Source organism: Vulpes lagopus, chromosome 2 (assembly GCF_018345385.1).
Source record: "Vulpes lagopus strain Blue_001 chromosome 2, ASM1834538v1, whole genome shotgun sequence".
NCBI lineage: Eukaryota > Metazoa > Chordata > Mammalia > Carnivora > Canidae > Vulpes > Vulpes lagopus.
Genome location: NC_054825.1, coordinates 87,769,001 through 87,788,660, shown reverse-complemented (window position 1 = coordinate 87,788,660; position 19,660 = coordinate 87,769,001).

The window sequence follows — 19,660 nt, the reverse complement described above, 5'->3', positions numbered from 1 at the left end:
TGGAACCGGTTTGGGAACCTCCCGGCGGCTCCACCCGCACGGGGAGCCGGTTCTGCGGAGCCGGCTTGTCCGGGCAGCGGCGTGAGCGCGGGCCGGCGCCCCGGGTGCGCTCGGCGAAGGCGGGAGGGAGCCTGCGCGCCCGCCCGGGGCTCCACCTTAGGGCCGCCCGGAGCTCCCGCGCCAGCTGGCTGGGGACCCGGGACCCCGCCGCGGCTGCGGAGGTGGCCGAGCGCGGGAGGAGCCAGGTGGGGGGCGACAGTCCTGCCTGGACAGGCTCTCCAGCGGGCCCGGTGGATTGACCTTTCCCTGACATGACCCCAGAACCTCTAAGTTGGTCCCACTGGAATTATCAGGCGGCGGGGAGGAAGGTTAAAGGGGGGGCAGAGAAATGGGGGGAGTCCAGCGACAGGACTAGTGCCTTTAAAACTTTTTTGGTTAGATTTATTCTTTATTTTTCCCAAGAGATTTATTGAAATATAATTGATGTACCATAAAATTCGCCCATTTTATGGGTACCATTCAGTGGTTGTTAGTATATTTACACTTGTGCAACTATCACTACCATCAATTTTAGAACATTGCCCCCCACCCCCACCCCCCTACTCTTTAGCCGTCATTCCTCAATTCCACATCCCCAAGTCCTAGGCAGCTTCTAATCTGCCCTCTTTCTCTACAGGTTTGCTTATTCTGACATTTCATATAAATGAGCTAATACAGTGTCTTAATCTGTGAGGCTGCTGTAACAAAATACCACAGACTGGTGGCTTATAAACAACAGAAACGTATTTCTCAAGGTTCTGGAGGCTAGAAGTCCCAAGATCAGGACACTCACAAGTTAGGTGCAGGCCCTTCTGGTGACACACTGCGGGTGGTGTCCTTACAAGGTCAAAGAGGAAAGGCAGCTTTCTCTGGCCTCTTTTATAGGGGCATGAATCCCATTTATGAGGGAGTCTGTCCTCCTGACCTAATCACCTCCCAAAGGCCCCATCTCCTAATGCCATCGCCTTGAGCATGTGTTTCTCAAAATACGAGTTTTGGGGGGATGCGAGCATACAGACCATATAGCATACAGCCTGTGGTCCTCTATTGCTGGCTTCTTTTACTTAGCAAAATATTTCAAGTTTCATCCATGTTGTGTAACATGTGTCAGTACTTCATTCCTTTTTGTAGCTGAAAACATTCCACTGGATAAATATTTTTCATCAGTTGATGGACATTGGATTCGTTCAACCTTTTGGCTATTATGAATCATGCTGCCATAAATACTTGTATACAGGTTTCTGTGTAGACAAATTCTCATTTCTCCTGAGTGAATTCCTAGGAGTGGGATTGCTGGTCAAATGGTAACACTATATTTAACTTTTTGAGGAACAGCAGACTGTCTTTTAAAGTGGGTGGTGCAGGGATCCCTGGGTGGCGCAGCGGTTTGGCGCATGCCTTTGGCCCAGGGCGCGATCCTGGAGACCCGGGATCGAATCCCACGTCGGGCTCCCGGTGCATGGAGCCTGCTTCTCCTTCTGCCTGTGTCTCTGCCTCTCTCTCTATCTCTCTGTGACTATCATAAAAAAAAAAAAAAAAAAAAAATTTAAAGTGGGTGGTGCACTGTTACATTTACATCAGCAGCGTGTGAACATTGTGTTTCTCCATATCCTCACCAACGCTTGTTGATTGACATCTGGCTTTTCGATTATAGCCATCCTATTGTGTGTGCCTGGTGTAAAAAAAGTTTTTTTTTTTTAAATTTTTTTTTGAGATACAATTCACATAGCATAAAATTCACCATTTGAAAGCGTGTGATTCAGTGGGTTTTAGTATTGTCAGTATGTCGTACAAACACTATCACTAATTCCAGAACATTCCATCAATCCAAAAAGAAACCCCTCACAATTTAGCAGTCACTCCCAATCTCCAACACCTCTCAGCCCCTGGCTGATCACTAGTTTACTTGCTATTCCTGTGGATCTGTCTATTCTGGACATTTCACGTAAGTGGAATATAACGTGTTCTTTTGTGACTGACATCTTCCTCGTAGTGTAATGTTTTTGAGAGTCATCCATGTTGTACCTTGTATCAGTGTTTCATTCTTTTTTATTGCTGAAGAATATCCCATTGTGTAGTCCTGCTGCTTTAAAGCAACTGAGGTTCTCTTTTTCCTTTGCCCGTCCTTGCCCTAATGAGTATGGTGGCCTATGGACACATGACACTTGCCAGTGTTTGTATCAAATCTATCATTATGCTGAGTTATGTTTGAATTATTTAGTGAAGACTGAATAATGAATTTTGACTGAAAATTTAAAAACAGCCTGACTCTTTTAACTTCTATAACATGTGATCCACTGCTTTGGTGACTTTGCAAAGTTGGGAATGTAATTTTATGTTGTGAAAAGCTTTAAGAGAAAAGGAAATAATTTACATTGTTGTTTAAGATTTCTGTTGTTTTTTCCATCTGCAGAGTACCTTTTACAGTGATTGATGCCTTTTGGGGTGGAGGAGCATTTTCTTTGTAGAAGAACTGAGGCTAAATTTGGAGACATTCATTTAATAGGGTGTGGAATGTACAATTAACGAAGATAACAGCAGGTGACTCAGCTGAGTTATCTATATTTATAAGGTGATAATTAGTCATGTAAAAGAACAGAAGGAGGGGAAAAAAGGATTTATTTCCAAATAATGGGATTTCAGTTAGAATAAATTTAATGAAATTCAGAAGGCTCAAGTTTTATATCCATATGTCAAAATAATCTGGCTAGTTTTCTTGTTGATTCATTATGGTAAAATTATTCTATTAACTCACACTTAATGAATGTATGACATTATGAAGAAGGTAGTCTAAGCTTTACAGCACATTTGGTGGTGCAGTGTGGCTCGGTTCTAACAACAGGTGTCTCCACTTCACCCCAGCCAGGGGAAGAGAGCCCTGCAGAGCCCTGCAGCAGGAACCCCAGCAGATTCTCATTATTTGCAGAAGCTTTATTCTATAAAGTCACCATGCACGTTGAATTAATGAGTACTGAACTATTGCTTCTGGAGGAAATACAGAGTTAGGTTCCTGTGAGCCTCTGGCCACATTTTTTGCCAATCACTCCATAACCTTGTTTTATATGAGTTATTGTATAAAGATACCTTATTTAAGAGATGCTGTTGATTATTTTGATTCATTGACATTGAACTCATAACCAACTCATACTTTAATGAAGCTTATATGACACATATTATCTCCTCCAAAAGGTACATCCCAGCCTTCCTGCACTTAGGCATAGGAGGTAGCACTTCAGTGTTATGATTGGAGGCTATTTTAAGCAACAAAATCAACAAAAAGCACGAACATGCAAAAAACATGGAACTAAATAGACTGCAAAAAGGACACTCGTTCACTGTATGAGAGCTGAAACTAGAGGGCAGAGCCCCACCTTATTTGACCTCAGCTGGGAACGTGTGCAACCGGTGGCCAGAACTCCTCGCTGCTCTACACATGCAGATGTCCACTAGTGACCGAGACGGTGCTCTGAGTATTGCTTTTGAAGTTCGAAATACGTACCAACAAGTCGGTGAACTGGCAAATATGGAATCTGTGAATGATGAGGATCAACTGCCAATGCTGCCTGCAGTAAGTTACGCCGGTCGCCTCTATCCATATTTCCTTGGCCAAAACAAATCATAGGGGCTTGTTTGACGTCAAGTGCAAGCACACTGTGTTCTCAAAGAAGAGCTCCAATATTTGAGAGAAGCGCTGATGCTCATTGGTGATACAATTTAGTCATTCATTGATAATTCCATACTTGTGGTAGATTTTCTTTTCCAAAGACAGTTGCAATATTCTCTCCCATCCAACATGCTGCTCTTATAATGTGATTTTGATACATCCCAGCCCCCTCCCCTCTGACATCAAGAGATGGAGGTCTATGCCTTTTTACCTTGAAACGGGGCAGGTTTGTGACTACTGTAGAAGTAACCCTGTGTGACTTCTGAAGCTGGATCATTAAGGACTTCCACCTGATTTTCTTTAGGACAATTACTCTTAAAAATCCAACAACCATGCTGAAGGGAAGCCCAAGCATCTCCACGGAGAGCCATGTGTAGGTTCCTAGCTGACAGCTGGCATTGACCTCTACACATCCAAGTGACCAAGTGTTCAGACATTGCCAACCCCCACCACTGAGTCACACCACACATCCTCCATTCCTCTAGGCTGAGGCCTCAGGGATCATAGGGCAGACACAAGCTGTCCCTGCAGTACCCACAGATCCCATGAGCATAAATAAATAGTTATATTTTTATGCCACTAAGTTTGGGGTGATATATTCTCCAGGATAATAACTGAAAGAGTGCCCTCTATGTACAGCGCTGTAGTAGATGTTGGGGGATTTTAGTCATACATAAAATTTCATTCTAGGGGATCCCTGGGTGGCGCAGCGGTTTAGTGCCTGCCTTTGGCCCAGGGCGTGATCCTGGAGACCCGGAATCGAATCCCACGTCAGGCTCCTGGTGCATGGAGCCTGCTTCTCCCTCAGCCTATGTCTCTGCCTCTCTCTCTCTCTCTCTCTGACTATCATAAATAAATAAAAATTTAAAAAAATTTCATTCTAGTCTTCGCATATCGTACAGTCAGCTCATTGTTTACTATGGGGCCATTGGGATCCCTGGGTGGCGCAGTGGTTTAGCGCCTGCCTTTGGCCCAGGGCGCGATCCTGGAGACCCGGGATCGAATCCCACATCGGGCTCCCAGTGCATGGAGCCTGCTTCTCCCTCTGCCTATGTCTCTGCCTCTCTCTCTCCCTCTCTCTGTGACTATCATAAATAAATAAAAATAAAAATAAATTTACTATGGGGCCATTCTTGCTCTCATAAAGAAATTAGGTATTTGGTCTTTCTAGAGTTACCACTGTTTCAAATATAGGAACTGTATAATGGGTAGCAACTTGGTAGTCTATCAGGAAGTACCTTTTAGTTTGCCTGGCTTCCCCTTTAGTTTTGGTGAGAATTATAATACTCATCCATTACTTAGACCCAAGACAACCCATGAAGCCCCTCTTACACTAAGCACTATGCTTAGTACCTGACACATAATTACTTGATAATGTTGAATGAGGGCCAGTCAGAATTTATCAGACACATAGATAGTAATTGAGTGTTTTCAGGAGCACCTGTGCACCACCTTTTGAAGGGCCACAGAAAATGAAGAGACATTTATTGAACGTGGGGTCGAGGATACAAAGACTAAAGTCTAAAGCTGAGAATGTCTTTAAAAATTAAAACATCGGGGATCCCTGGGTGGCGCAGTGGTTTGGCGCCTGCCTTTGGCCCAGGGCGCGATCCTGGAGACCCGGGATCGAATCCCACGTCGGGCTCCCGGTGCATGGAGCCTGCTTCTCTGCTTGTGTCTCTGCCTGTCTCTCTCTCTCTCTCTGTGTGACTATCATAAATAAAAAAAAAAAAAATTAAAACATCAATTCTAATCAATATGAGGCCTGATACAATAAACTGTGGTGAGTGGTTATAAAAAAGAGTGAGGGGTATCCATACTGATTTTATAAGTCTCAGTTTTTGAAGTAAAAATAGACAGCCAGCTATGCCACAGCTAGATAGCTAGGCAGCTCACACTCTAAAAAAGCTCTTAAAAAGAAACTAAATCCTTGATGCAGCTAAGAGGAAATGTTTTTAAGAGATCACTTGATTAAGGACCATTTCCCCAAAATAGGACATTTAAGATGTTCCCTTAAGCTCTTATCTATGGGACTTTTGCTTTTGCTTTTGCCATACATTATTACCTTATTTCTTGATTAAGAAAAATGAAAACATTGATAGGAACTGGACTCGCTTCCCTTATAACTTTTTTAGGATGGAGGTGTTCAGTGTTTCAGTGTTCCCAGTTCTGAGAAGAGGAGACACTCAGTCCCAATCTAACATATGCCTGTGAACCAGTCAATTCTCAGCCAGTTCTCAAGTCCTGCATAATGGTCTCCACCGCAGCTGCACACCTGAGTTTGTTTGGGTCTGCATATTCAGAATGTGTTTCACGCCAGGAAGAGGTCAGTGGCAGATTGGCTTGGCTCCAAGATGGAGGAAGAGTTTAGCAGTAATTAATGTCTGGGGCATCTTTTCTTCTAGATCAGGGCTTCTCAAGCTATCTGTAATGGAAAAACTTCTCCTTTTAATAAATAATTTCTAGGGACACCTGGCTTAGTTGGTTAAGCGTCTGACTTCAGCTCGGGTCATGATCCCAGGGTCCTGGGATCGAGCCCAGTATTGGGTTTCCTGCTTCATGGGTAATCTGCATCTCCCTCCCCTTTGCCCCTTCCCCCTGCTTGTGTGCTCTCTCTCTCTCTCTCTGTCAAATAAATAAATAAATAAAATCTTTAAGAAAAAAGAAATAATTTCTAGTTCATCATAAAGCAATATGTGATTTTACTGCTCAAGACTGTGCAGCTCGGGCAGCCCAGGGTGACTCAGTGGTTTAGTGCCGCCTTCAGCCCAGAGTGTGATTCTGGAGACCTGGGATTAAGTCCAACGTCAGGCTATCTGCCTGGAGCCTGCTTCTCCCTCTGTCAGTGTCTCTGCCTCTCTCTCTCTCCTCTCTGTGTATTCTCATGAATAAAAATAAATAAAATCTTTTTAAAAAATTGTGCAGCTCAAAAAAAAAATTGTGCAGCTCACTATATGGTTTTTAACTCACAAGTTCAACGATAATTTAATTGGTATATACCATGTTCAGTGAGATGACTCTACTGATGATGTGCACAGATTTTGTAAAAATGTTTAATTCCTATGATGATTCTAAACACTTTCAGTTTCTCTAGTTATCTTATCTCAGACTGCGAGCCAGCACTATTTTGTGGATCCTGCCTTGAAGAATACTGATTTAGATTATCTTTCCTGCTTCCTGGTGCTTTCTGTTTTGGAAGGTTGTTATTGATTCAAAGTCTTTAATAGAATAGGCTTATGCAAATTGTCTATTTCTTCTTGCATGAGTTTTGGCAGATTATATCTTTTAGGGAATTGGTTCATTTCTTCTAGATTATCAAATATATGGGCATAGAGTTGTGTAGTATTCCTTTTTGTCCTTTTATCATCCAAGGAATCTGTAGTGATGTTCCCTCTTTTTTTTTTTTTTTCTTTCTGATATCAGTAATTTGTATCCTCTCTTGTTTTTCTTAGTTGGCCTGGCTGTGAGTTTATCAATTTCATTTATTTTCAAAGAGCCAGCTTTTGGTTTCCTTGTTTTCTCTGTTGATTTCCTGTTTTCATTTTCATTTTCATTGATTTTCTCTTTAGTTTTTATTATCTATTTTCTTTTGCTTACTTTGGATTTAATTTGTTTTTCCTTTTCTAGTTTTGTAAGGTAGAAGCTTAAATTATCGATTTGAGATCTTTCTTCTTTTCTCATATATGCATTTAGTACTATAAATTTCCCTCCAAGTACTGCTTTTGCTGCATCTACAAATTTTGACAAGTTGTGTTTTTCTTTAAATTTAGTTCGAATATTTTGTTTCTCTTGAGATTCTTTCTCTGCCTCATGTATTTTTTTTTAAGATTTTATTTATTTATTCATGAGACACACACAGAGAGAGGCACAGACACTGGCAGAGGGAGAAGCAGGCTCCAGGCAGGGAGCCTGACCTAGGACTTGATCGCAGGTTTCCAGGATCACACCCTGGGCTGAAGGCGGGGCTAAACCGCTGAGCCACTCGGCTGCCTGCCGATTGGGTCTGCCCCATGTATTATTTACAAGTAGACTGTTTACGCTTCAAGTATTATAGAATTTTCCAGCTATTTTTCTGTTACTGATTCTGTGGTTTAATCCCAGTGTGATCTGATAGCATGCATTGTATGATTTCTATTCTTTTAAATTTGTTACACTGTGTTTTGTGACCAAACCTGTTAGATAAACTAAGAATAAGAAAAGAAAAAAATGTTTATTTTACTTTCACTTATTCTTTCTCTAATCCTCTTCCTTTTTCTGAGTTTCTAACCTAGATCATTTGCCTTCTCTCTGAAGAAGCTCTTTTAATATTTCTTGCAAAGTAGATTTATTGGCAACTAATTTCCTCAGTTTCTGTTTGAGGTCTTGATTTATTTTTCACTTTTGAAGAATAATTTTGCAGGGCACAGAATTCAGTCTGGTATTTTGTTTTGTTTTATTTTGTTTTTTCCCTGTCAACCCTTGAAATATTTCACTCCACTTCACTAGCTTGCATGGTTTCTGAAGAGAAGTTGGGGGTAATTCTTATCTTTGTTCCTCTACAGGTAAGGTGTTTTCTTCCTTGGGCCTCTTTCAAGATTTTTTAAGTTTATTTTTTATTTTATTTACTTATTTATTTTTTTAAGTAATGGACATGGAGCCAAATTCAGGTCTTGAACTCATGACCCTGAGATCAAAACCTGAGTTGAGATCAAGAATCAGAGACTTAACTGACTGAGCCAGTCAGGTACCCCAACATTTTTTTAATCTTTGATTTTCTGCAGTTTGAATATGGTATGCCCAGGTGAGCATTTTTGTTTCTCTCTTTCTTTTTAGTCATTATTCCTGCTTGGTGTTCTTTGAGCTTCCCACAGCTATGGTTTGAGTTAATTTGTGGAAATTTTGCAGTCATTATTGCTTCAAATATTTCTTCCGTGCCTTTCTTTTTTTCTTCTCTTTCTGATATTCCCATTATGTATCTGTAATACCTTTTGCAGTTGTCTCATAGTTCTTGGATATTCTGCTCTGTATTTTTTTCTCTTTGCCTGTATTAGAAGTTTCTATTAATATACCTTTAATCTCAGAGGTTATTTCCTCAATGCTGTTCAGTCTACTAATAATCCCATGAAAGACATTCTTCATTTCTATTTTGGTGTTCTTGGCCTCTAGCACTTCCTTTTGGTTCTTTCTTAGACTTTCCATCTCTTCATTGACATTACCTACTTGTTCCTGCATGTTGTCTATCTTATCCCTTAGAGCACTTTGCATATTAATCTTAGTTATTTTACATTTCTGGTCTTATAATTCTCTCTTTATATATCTAAATCTGGTCCTGATGCTTGCTCTGTCTCTTCAAACTGTGTTGTTTTTGTTGTTGTTTTCCTTGTAGTATGCTTTGTAATTTTTTTTGAAATGTGGACTTGATGTGCTGGGTAAAAGGAATTGCAGTAAATAGATTTTTAATAGTGTGATGCTTAGGTGGAAGAGAAGGGGAAGTGTCTATTGTCCTGTGATTAGGTCTTGGTATTTTTTTTTTATATTTATTTATTTGCTTGAGTGAGAATGAGCAGGAGGGAGGAGCAGGGGGAGAGGGACAAGTAAACTCCCCACTGAGCAGGGAGCCTAATGGATGCTCCATCCCAGGACCCTGGAATCATGACCTGAGTTGAAGGCAGATGCTTAACCAACTGAGCCACCTAGGTTCTCCAGTCCTTTTTTTTTTTTTTTTTTAAGATTTATTTATTTGAGAGCACACACACACACACACACACACACACACACACACACACACACACCACACACACCTTGGTAGGGAGGGGGAGATGCAGACAGAGAGGGAGAGAGAGAATCCCAAGCAGAATTCTTGCTGAGCATGGAGCCAATGCGGAGCTCTATCCCAGGACCCTGAGATCACCACCTGAGCTGAAATCAAGAATCAGTTGCTTAACTGACTGAGCCACCCAGGTGCCTAAAGGTCTCAGTCTTTGAGTGAGCCTGCTCCACTAGGCTGTGAACTTCACAAGTGCTTCTCCATTTTTCCCACTGCTGTAAGTAGAACAAGATGGCTAGAGGGGCTGGAATTGGGTATTTTTCTTCTCTAGTGTAAGGCTGGAGCCAGGTAGGGCTAATTAATCCCCAGGCTAATTAGGCCTTTGGTAAAACAGTTTCATCTGAAGGCAGGACTTGTTAAGAGCAGAGTGCTCTGGCTATTTCAAAATGGTTCCCTTCCCTCCTTCCCCTACCAGAAAGCATGAGAGAATTTTCCTCCGATCTTTGCTGTGAGCACCTGGTAAAGCTCCTAAAAGCAAAACTCACAAAGTATGGGGCCCCTCTGGAGTTTGTAATTCTCATGTTCGTCTGCTCAGAGCCTCCAGCAGTCTGTCCATTCCGGTTCTGGTCTCTCTCGCTGCCACTGGTCCTGAGGTTTTTGCTTATGGATTTCTGCTCCCATAGTCGTGATTCTTTGTTTCTCTCACTTTGGGGGCAGTGGTTTGTCCTATGACCTCAGTTCTCTGGTGGATCCAAGAAGTGTTGAATTGCAGTTCAGCTTTTCTTGTTATTGGGATGGATTGATGTTTCCGAGCTCTTTACATGCCCGACCAGATACTACACTCCTTTCCTTTCTATAAATGATACTTTGGTGGTATTTTCTGGTCTAGTGTAGAACCTAGTGAAAGTGTCTACATTCTAGTCACCGTTTCTATTATACTGCCTCCCATTCTTAACCTTTCCTGGCTATGCTTATTTCTCTCCAAAATACACCTTAGTTGTTAACAACCTAGTTCTTTCATTTATGGACTTTCTTCAGCTCCACTCTGTCTTGGAGGGCTAGCATCTGGTCCCACCAGCGTTTGTCAGTTGTGTCAACATTTAAGCAAGGATGTGCTGTTTACCCTGTTGTTCTTAATATTCTTCTTCCAAGTCCTGCTTCGTGAATTGAATTGGCTACAGTTACCTAGAGGCTGGTGTCTTCAGGAGTGTGTAGAAAATGGTGGGTAATAAATGATGCCTCAAAGCTAGATTTACAGACCTAGTTTTCTCTCAGCCTATAACCTTACATCTACCCACATCAAAGTTTGCCTGTATTTTGTGGCCTGTTCACATTGCATAATCATTTTCAGCCTTGCTTTTATATTAGAATCACTGGCTCGATTTCACTTTGATTGGTCTAGGTGATATTCGTAAGTTGAAGTAATTCTATCGTGTAACCAGATTGAAATCCATTGGGCTATAGCAAGGATATAGGCTTTGAAGGTCATTATAGTCTCTGTGCAGCCACTTAAGTCTGACCCAGCAGCCATAGGCAACTGCGCAATAATTTGTGATCCAATAAGGTTATTTCTAGACAACAAAATTTGAACTAATACAATTTCATGTGTCACAAAAGGCTTCTTTTGATATTGTTTTCAACTACTTAAAACTGTGAAAACCATTGTTGTCTCCAGGACGTACAGTAACAGGTTGCAAGCAGGATTTGGCTTGTGGGCCATAGTTTGACAACCTCTGGTTAGTAGTTTATCTGATGCTTCGGTTTGGTTCCAGAAGAGAAAATCTTTCTTCCTCAGATCACTGATAGCATTTTATTTTTTTATTTTTTAAAAAGATTTTATTTATTTATGAGAGACACAGAGAGGCAGAGACACAGGCAGAAGGAGAAGCATGGAGGCTCCCTGCAGGGAGCCTGATGTGGGACTGGATCCCAGGTCTCCAGGATCATGCCCTGGGCAGAAGGCGGCGCTAAACCATTGAGCCACCCAGGCTGCCCACGGATAGCATTTTAAAGGAGTCCTATCATTGACTAATTCTTTTAAATAGGTCTTATCAAGACATTTTTAAACATGGCAATGTATTTCCTTAATGGCCTGAGAAATAGTAGCAGCTGGGATGCTTTTGTCTACCAGTAACAAGCTTGGCTTAAATGGTTTCAAAGAGTAGGAATGACATTCTCTCATTAAAATATAGACAGTTGAAAGGCTAATTCAACTTTTCTACAATATTATCAAACCTTCTTTCTACTCTACTGTTCTCAATACCGGTTATGACTGATGTCTTGCCTCATAGTTTCCTAGTTGCAAGATGGTGGTAGCATCCCCAGGCACCACATGAGGCATGTTAACATCCAGCAAAGAGGCACAGTACTCACTTCTATGGATATATATTTTTAATATGAGGTAATCTTTTCTCGAACAACCCTATCCTGATAGATCTCCCATTAGGTCCGTCCCAAAGACCAAATCAGTCCCTGGTGGAGCAATTGAGATCATGATTAACCATCATGAGGGATCTGGTCTAACAGATGGCTTTAGGATCCCAAACCAAATCAGGGTCCTGTTAACAAAGGAGGAGGAATGGCAGTTGGAAAAGAATCAACATAGTCTCACACAGAGCTAGATTCTTAGGATTCAGAAAAAAAATCTGAAGATGGCTGTCTGCTGAGCTTCTCATTTCCATTTGCTTTATTTACTTTCCTTAAAGACCATCAGGGAATTTTTCAGTCTAATTTTCCTGAAAGAAATTTTACTGATCTTCATTCAAAGAGCTTATATTTTGCATTCGTCCTTAAAGATAATACTATTATTTCTATTAGATTATGTTTAGAAATAAATGTATATTTGGGCTTATTTTGTTATCTTTCTAAAACTGCAGCACATTGCATATGTAGCATAAAAATGCTTTTGTAAAAAAAGGTTCAAAAGTTTTTTGTTCCTTTTTAACCAAAGTGTCACCTAGTTTTTGTGTTATAAAACAACAAAAAATAGTTTTTTTTTTTTTTATTCATGAGAGACACACAGAGAGAGGCAGAGACAGGCAGAGGGAGAAGCAGGCTCCCCACAGGGAACCTGATGCAGGACTCAATCCCGGAACCCTGGGATCACCACCTGAGCTGAAGGCAGAGGCTCAACCACTGCCCTAACAAAAAATAGTTTTACCAAGACAATTATAGTATCAAATAAGAGTTTTAGAATCATCCATGTCACCCTCCTGCTTCTTCCACCATCTCCATGGGAATTCTGATCTGCATCCCAAGTTGTTGGTCCTCATTTGCAAATCACAGAAGGAGATCTGTATCTATTCGGATTTCAGCTGGGCTCCTCCCCCTGAGAGCCTGGATGCCCAGCCAGGGGCCAGGAGCATGGCCTGAAATTCCACATTTGCAATTTTCTTAGAAGAACACCTGGTGCATTGGAAGGTGCTTTAGCCCAGGGCTGCGAGGCTTCTGATCCCAGCTCCTTATGAAGTATTTAACATCAGACAAGTTACTTAACCTCTCTGCGCTCTAGTTTTAACGCCTATAAAGCAGAACTTTGGACTATATGGTTCATGAGGTCCCTGGTGGAGCTAATCTGTTTTTCCTTACCATGCGATCCAAAACTTTGATCTTCACTTTCCAATGTTAAACTAATATCTACTCTGTTACTGCTGGGTGGTGGAGGCCACTCAGTCACTCCTGGTGTCCCCTAAGATAATGTGTTGAGGCAGCGAGTCTGTCCTGCCCCAGCGCCCAGGGACAGCCCAGGATGCTCTAGTGTGAGACTCGCCCACTTTGTCGGGCCTGATCCCCTTCCCCCTCCGGAGACACAGGAGAACACAAGAAAGCAAGGAGGGCTGCACCGGGAGGGAGATAAGTTGGTGAGCTTTATCGTTTTGTTTTGTTTTGTTTTAGACTAAAATGTTTGCAAATGTCTGTCTGTACCTTCATTCTTAATGCTGAGACACACAGGACCGTTGTTCGCCCCACGACCGACCGCCGCACCGGGAAGCCCTCGCACAGAGGGGAAGCCGGAACCCCGAGAAACGTGTGTAGGGAGAGTCCTCTCGTTTGGTGGCAAAAGCAGTGTCCTTCGCTCCGCAGCGTTTTTCTTTTCCTTCAGAGCTTCCCGTGCGTACAGGGAATTCTTTTTTTTTTTTTTTAAGATTGTATTTATTCATGAGACACACAGAGAGAGAGAAAGAGAGAGAGAGAGAGAGAGAGGCAGAGACACAGGCAGAGGGAGAAGCAGGCTCCATGCAGGGAGCTGACGTCGGACTCGATCCCAGGACTCGATCCCGGCCCCCAGGACCACGCCCCGGGCCGAAGGTGGTGCTGAACCACGGAGCCACCCGGGGAGCCCCTCCCCAGGCTTTTTTTTTTTTTTTTTTTTTTTAATATTTACTTATTTATGATAGACACAGAGAGAGAGGGGGCAGAGACACAGGCAGAGGGAGAAGCAGGCCCCATGCAGGGAGCTGACGTGGGACTCGATCCCAGGACTCGATCCCGGGCCCCCAGGACCACGCCCCGGGCTGAAGGTGGTGATGAACCGGGGAGCCCCCCACCCCAGGAATTCTTTTTTTTTTTTTTTTAAGATTTACTTATTTATGATAGACTTACATAGATATGATAGATATAGATATATATCTCTATATGTAGTATATATATAATATATATATTTTTTAAGATTTACTTATTTATGATAGAGATAGAGAGAGAGAGAGAGAGAGAGAGAGAGGCAGAGACATAGACAGAGGGAGAAGCAGGCTCCATGCCAGGAGCCCGACGCGGGACTCGATCCCCGGACTCCAGGATCGCGCCCTGGGCCAAAGGCAGGCGCCAAACCGCGGAGCCACCCAGGGATCCCCTCAAGCCCCCGTACCAGGAATTCTAATCGCTTAACTCACATAGCATTTCCCTGCGTTTTCCTGGGGGGCGGGGGGCTACAGTTTTCGAGAAACCTCAGGGTCCTCCGGCCCCCCTGGGAGGCGGTTTCCCCAGGGGACCCGAGGGACTGCGGAGCGCGGCGGGGCCTGGGGAGAGCGGGGCTGAGGTCGCGGCCCCTCGTGGGAGGGCGGGGGCAGCGCGGAGGCGGGGGGCTCCGGCTCAGCGCCCGCGGGGAGGCCTGGCAGGGCGTCCGTGCCCCCCGCTGCGGCGGGGCGCCCCGGGAGGTGGGCGCGGGGAAGCTGCGCCCCCGGCCGAGGGGCCCTGCACCGGCGGTGCAGGCAAAGCAGCAGGAAGGCCAGGAAGAGCAGGACGGGGGCTGGAAGAAGGATGCACAGGAAGGGCTCCACGTCGTCCTCGGGGGAACTTCTCCTCTGGGTGCCCTGGAACCCGGGAAGAGGCGGCGTTAGGCGGCGGGGAAGGAGGCTTCTGCGGGCCCGAAGCTCCTCGCTTTCTTCATCCCTTGTTTTTATTTTTTTAAAGATTTATTTGTTCCTGAGAGACACAGAGAGAGGGGCAGAGACAGGCAGAGGGAGAAGCAGGCTCCCTGGGGGACCCCCAGGATCTCCCCTGCGCGGAGGCCAGATGCTCCTCCGCTGAGCCCCCCAGGCGCCCCTCTTCTTTTCCTCTTACCCTCGTTCCCCCGTCTCAACGTCACCATAGTCCTTTCTTTACGCCAATGGGCTTCGGGCCCAGATGAAGCAAAGTAAGTGGATATGATAAAGTATGAATTCGAATGTCAAAAATGCCTATTGATGCTATCCTGCAATATTTCGCTGCCGGAAAAATAGGACAGTAGCTATGAGGCCCGCCGCTCATTCTTGGAATGAAAAATCTTACTCCATGCACGCTCTTAGAATTGGGCCAATCCCGTAATATGGCCAACAGGGATCATATGGAGCATATGGGATCATATCCTTTAATTCTGGAATGAATTCTGACATTGTTAGGAGTTCCTATCACGGATGTGTAATATTTAAAATCTGAGTTGATCCCTGATGTTTATGATGAATGAAATTTTAAGATTCCTCGGGTTGCCTGGGTGGCTCCCAGGGCGACCCTGGAGACCCGGGATCCAGTCCCACGTGGAGCTCCCTGCACGGAGCCTGCTTCTGCCTGTGTCTCTGCCTCTGTGTGTGTGTGTCTCATGAATAAGTAAATAAAATCTTAAAAAAAAAAAAAAAAAAAAAAAACCTCCTTCCACTTGTGTCTGCAATATTTATAGAATCAATATGAAAACTTTTGAGCTCTTTAAAGAAAAAGGATTGTATCCTATTGCAGCCTAAAATTTCTCTAAGTGACCCTGTAACAACTCTTTGCAGCCAATTTCCTGCAACATGCTGTTTATATCTATTCAAGGGGAAAATAGCCTGAATTGAACAATAAAGTTTAATGAATCTTTTAATCATATAAAAGCACACCCCCCCTCCCCGAAGAAACCCTACCTAGTCTAGGATATTATTAAATTAGATATATTAAAGATTTCTGCAATATCTGTGCTTTGCGAGTATAAGTCATTTATGAACTCTATATGAACACAGATTTTTTTGGTTGTTTTCTTAGAGTACAATCTTTAAAGTATAAGCATATCTGGTACTTTGTTAGATATTCATCATCTGCAAGGTTTTCCATCTCAGTCAAACTTTAAACATTAAATATTCTTGAAAGTTCGCTAGTTTAAAAAAAATCGCAGATAAATTCTTAAGCAACCTAGAAGGTATTGATTTTACAATATTGGCTGACAAGGTAATGATGGTTCTTGATGGAGTAAATAATGTAATAGCCATGAAATGATGCTTCAACAGCAAGGTAAAAAAGCAGTACAAAAAAATACTGTTCCAAATTGCAGAGATATTGCTTTATTTTTTTTATTTTTTATTTTTAGGTGAGACATTGCTTTATATAAAGCTACTAAGAAGTAATGAGGTATTTAAAAAGCTTCTCTGTTACGTAAAGCATACAGCAACAAATATAAATCTTTGTGTCCACTGTTACAGAAGAAAAAACTAAAGCCTTATATTGTGTTTCAAACAAACAGGCAAAATACTAAGCTATTTATGTACTTATTTAAAAGAAAAATAATAATAAAACAGAGCTGGGAGTCTTTCCCTGATTTTGGGGCCAAGGACAACTGTTTTGCTGGCTGTGACCTCTTAAGACTGGCTTATTCAGTGTTGTTTGTATCCTCTTTTTTACTTCCCAAGGAATTTACAATTATGTGTGTTATTTTGATTAAAAATTAGCTTATTTAATATTTATATTGCCAGATATTTTGTCCTGGGTAAGATAGGAGTTAAGGTTTTTTAGCTTAAAGTGCATAAAAAGAAAAAATGGGTTGTTTTTGAAACAGAGTATCGTTTTGGGGTTTGACAACTCTGGCTTTTGAATTCTAGTAGGACTTTTTAATACCTGAATGACTATGGACCATTTCTTTGTTTCCTATGGGCTGGGGTTTCCTTCTCTATGAAATGGAAATAATATCTCTTTTTAAGGGTTGTAATGAGGATTTATTTTATATTTTTAAAGATTTTATTTATTTATTCATGAGAGACACAGAGCGAGGCAGAGACACAGGCAGAGGGAGAAGCAGGCTTCACGCAGGAAGCCTGATATGGGACTCGATCCCGGGACTCCAGGATCACGACCTGGACTGAGGGCGGCTCTAAACCGCTGAGCCACCCAGGCTGCCCCTGTAATGAGGATTTAATGAATCAGTGTGTGTAAAGCAGTTGGTGAATAATGAATATTTATGTATTTCTACATCATGTAGTCAGTCACATGGTCAAATATACTAGAAAATAATATACTAAAGATAGCCAGAAGAAGTCTATAAATTTATTGCTAAGGCTAGAAAATACAGTGAACATTAAAAAAAAAAAACTAGAATTACTATGTTTATGTTTTATATTTTTCAGAAAAAGTATTTTAGTAACAATATATCTTATGTGTGTGATTATTGTTGTGTTTCTAAATTATGGGTTCTGTTTTCTTATACATATTTTTATTTCTTTTTTTTTATTTCTTTTTTTTTTCTGTTTTCTTATACATAATCTGTCAAAACTATTAAAATCTTGTGATATAATAGGACTTTGATTACAAATGCTATAAGAATAGATGAACTCATAAATAAAGTCACTAGCGTTAGTAAAAAATCAAGTTGGAATCAAAAGCAATTTAACTATGTTTAGTTTTTTTTTCTCTAGATGAACCATTAAAAATATTAAAGCTATTATCTCTTTTAGTGCCTAAAACACTCTTCAACCTTGATAAACATGGATCATTATGCATGACTTAGTTTTTTTCATTCTCCATCAATTATATGGATGATAATAGTTTCTAAACAGTTGTGGGCATCAAATTTTAAATACCTTGTAAGTTCAACATGCATAGACTATAAAGATAGTTAATGTTCTATTTAAAAGGTTTTGTGTAATAAGACCTGGTTGTTAACAGCTATACCACTTAACAATATTATCAGTATCAGTTGCATTTTTTTTTTTTGCAATTAGTTGCAAAATTTTCCAAAGAGAAAAGCCACAGTCTCTTCTATCATCCATACTTCCATTGGTTGAGTCAAATTTATCCAATTATCGAAGGCTTATCTAAGATGCATTTTAGGCAATTTCTTGAGATAACTCCTCTTGTGTTCTAGATAAAAGAAGCACAGAGCTACAGGACAAATTTATGATGGTCTCTTTAATTTTCTCTTTTACTAATTCTTGGCATATTGGTTCAAATTGTTTTTTTTTTTTAATACAGAAAGGATGTCTCTTTTCTAGTCAAATGTTCTTATTTGTTCATTTTCCTTAAAGTTGTTTCTTAGCTTTTAATATTCCTCTGATGCTTATATTGACTCAAGAGCTTTGTTCAGGGAATATTTTTAAAAGTATTCAATTAAAAGTATAACTGTTGAAGGATATACAATCATAATTATATAAATTCACTTAAAAATGTTAAATATAGACAGCATATATAAATATATAAAAAATGTATAAAATGTCTCTCTGTAAAAGGTAGTTTGGGAGAACTTAAATGCCAACCTCATCAGTTGATTTCCCAGACAACAGGAAAATAGATTTGTTTCCCTCTTTTTCTGGGACAGCAGTATCCCTCATTTCCCTCCTGATCATAAAATTAATTGAGTTCTTAGGTTTCTACAAATATTTTTCCTTTCGGCTGCCTCAGATGGACGCTGCTGTGGTGATTTCCCAGACAAAGCAAAGCAGCTGCTGCATTTCTTAGAGACAAAAACCTACTTAACCCTCTGCTGGCCTGCCCAAGGTAAGATCCTTGGCTTCTCTTAATTCTTAGAAACAGTGTCATTTTACAGCCAGACAGCCAAAGGGAGCCTCTTGTGTTTGTGTATGTGGGTGTTGCTTGACTGGGCAAAGAACAAAGTCATAAAACCAAGGCATGAAGAATTTGTTGATTCCTACCTTCAGGTGTTCTTTGATCAATTTGATCTATCTATCTATCTATCTATCTATCTATCTATCTATCTATCTATCTATCTAGTAGGTGTTCCTGGAACATATTTGTGGCAAGTTTCACTTGAATCTATCATTGTCAAAAAGAATACAACTTTCCAGTTACTTCCTTAGACCAAGCCAGTCAGTGAATTAATATTTCTGTCTTAGCCATAAAGTAAAATGTTTCCACTAAGTTTTAAAGATCCTAAAAATATAGGCATTGTTGGTTTTAAAACTGACTTTTAAACATAACTTTAGCAAAGAAAAGGTTTAAGTCATAGATACAGACCTGTAGCTGGGTTTCCAGAAGAGGTAGGTTTGGTTCGCTGGTTAACCATTCATATGTCCCCCTGCCAGCGTGTCCAAACTTCCTCCAGCTGCTGGCCATCAGTCCCCGCATGTTTTCATCCGACTGGTGCACTGACCACCCTTCCACCTCGCTGCCCAGATTTCAATAGCCCTTGGCCTGGATCCAGCTTGGATGTGCTCGGCTGATGGCTGTTGGTAAACTCGTTCTCTGATGAGGGGCAACTGGGAAAAGAAACCAACCAGAGAGACCTCTCAGGGCTGACTCTGTTTAAATTCAGTGCCTCTGCATTTGTTTTTGTGGCCTTTATCGCTGTCAGGATTGGCATCAGATATCAGACACGGAATAGACTTTAGACAGAGGAGTTCTTTGCATTAGCATTATGACAGTCCAGTGGATGGTCTCGGTGAATAAAAGCTGTTTATATTTAGGTATAAGACCCTCTCCCTTCCCTTACCACATCCCTCTCCCGAGATACAGCTCAGCAAGAAAAACTACCCAAGCTGAAT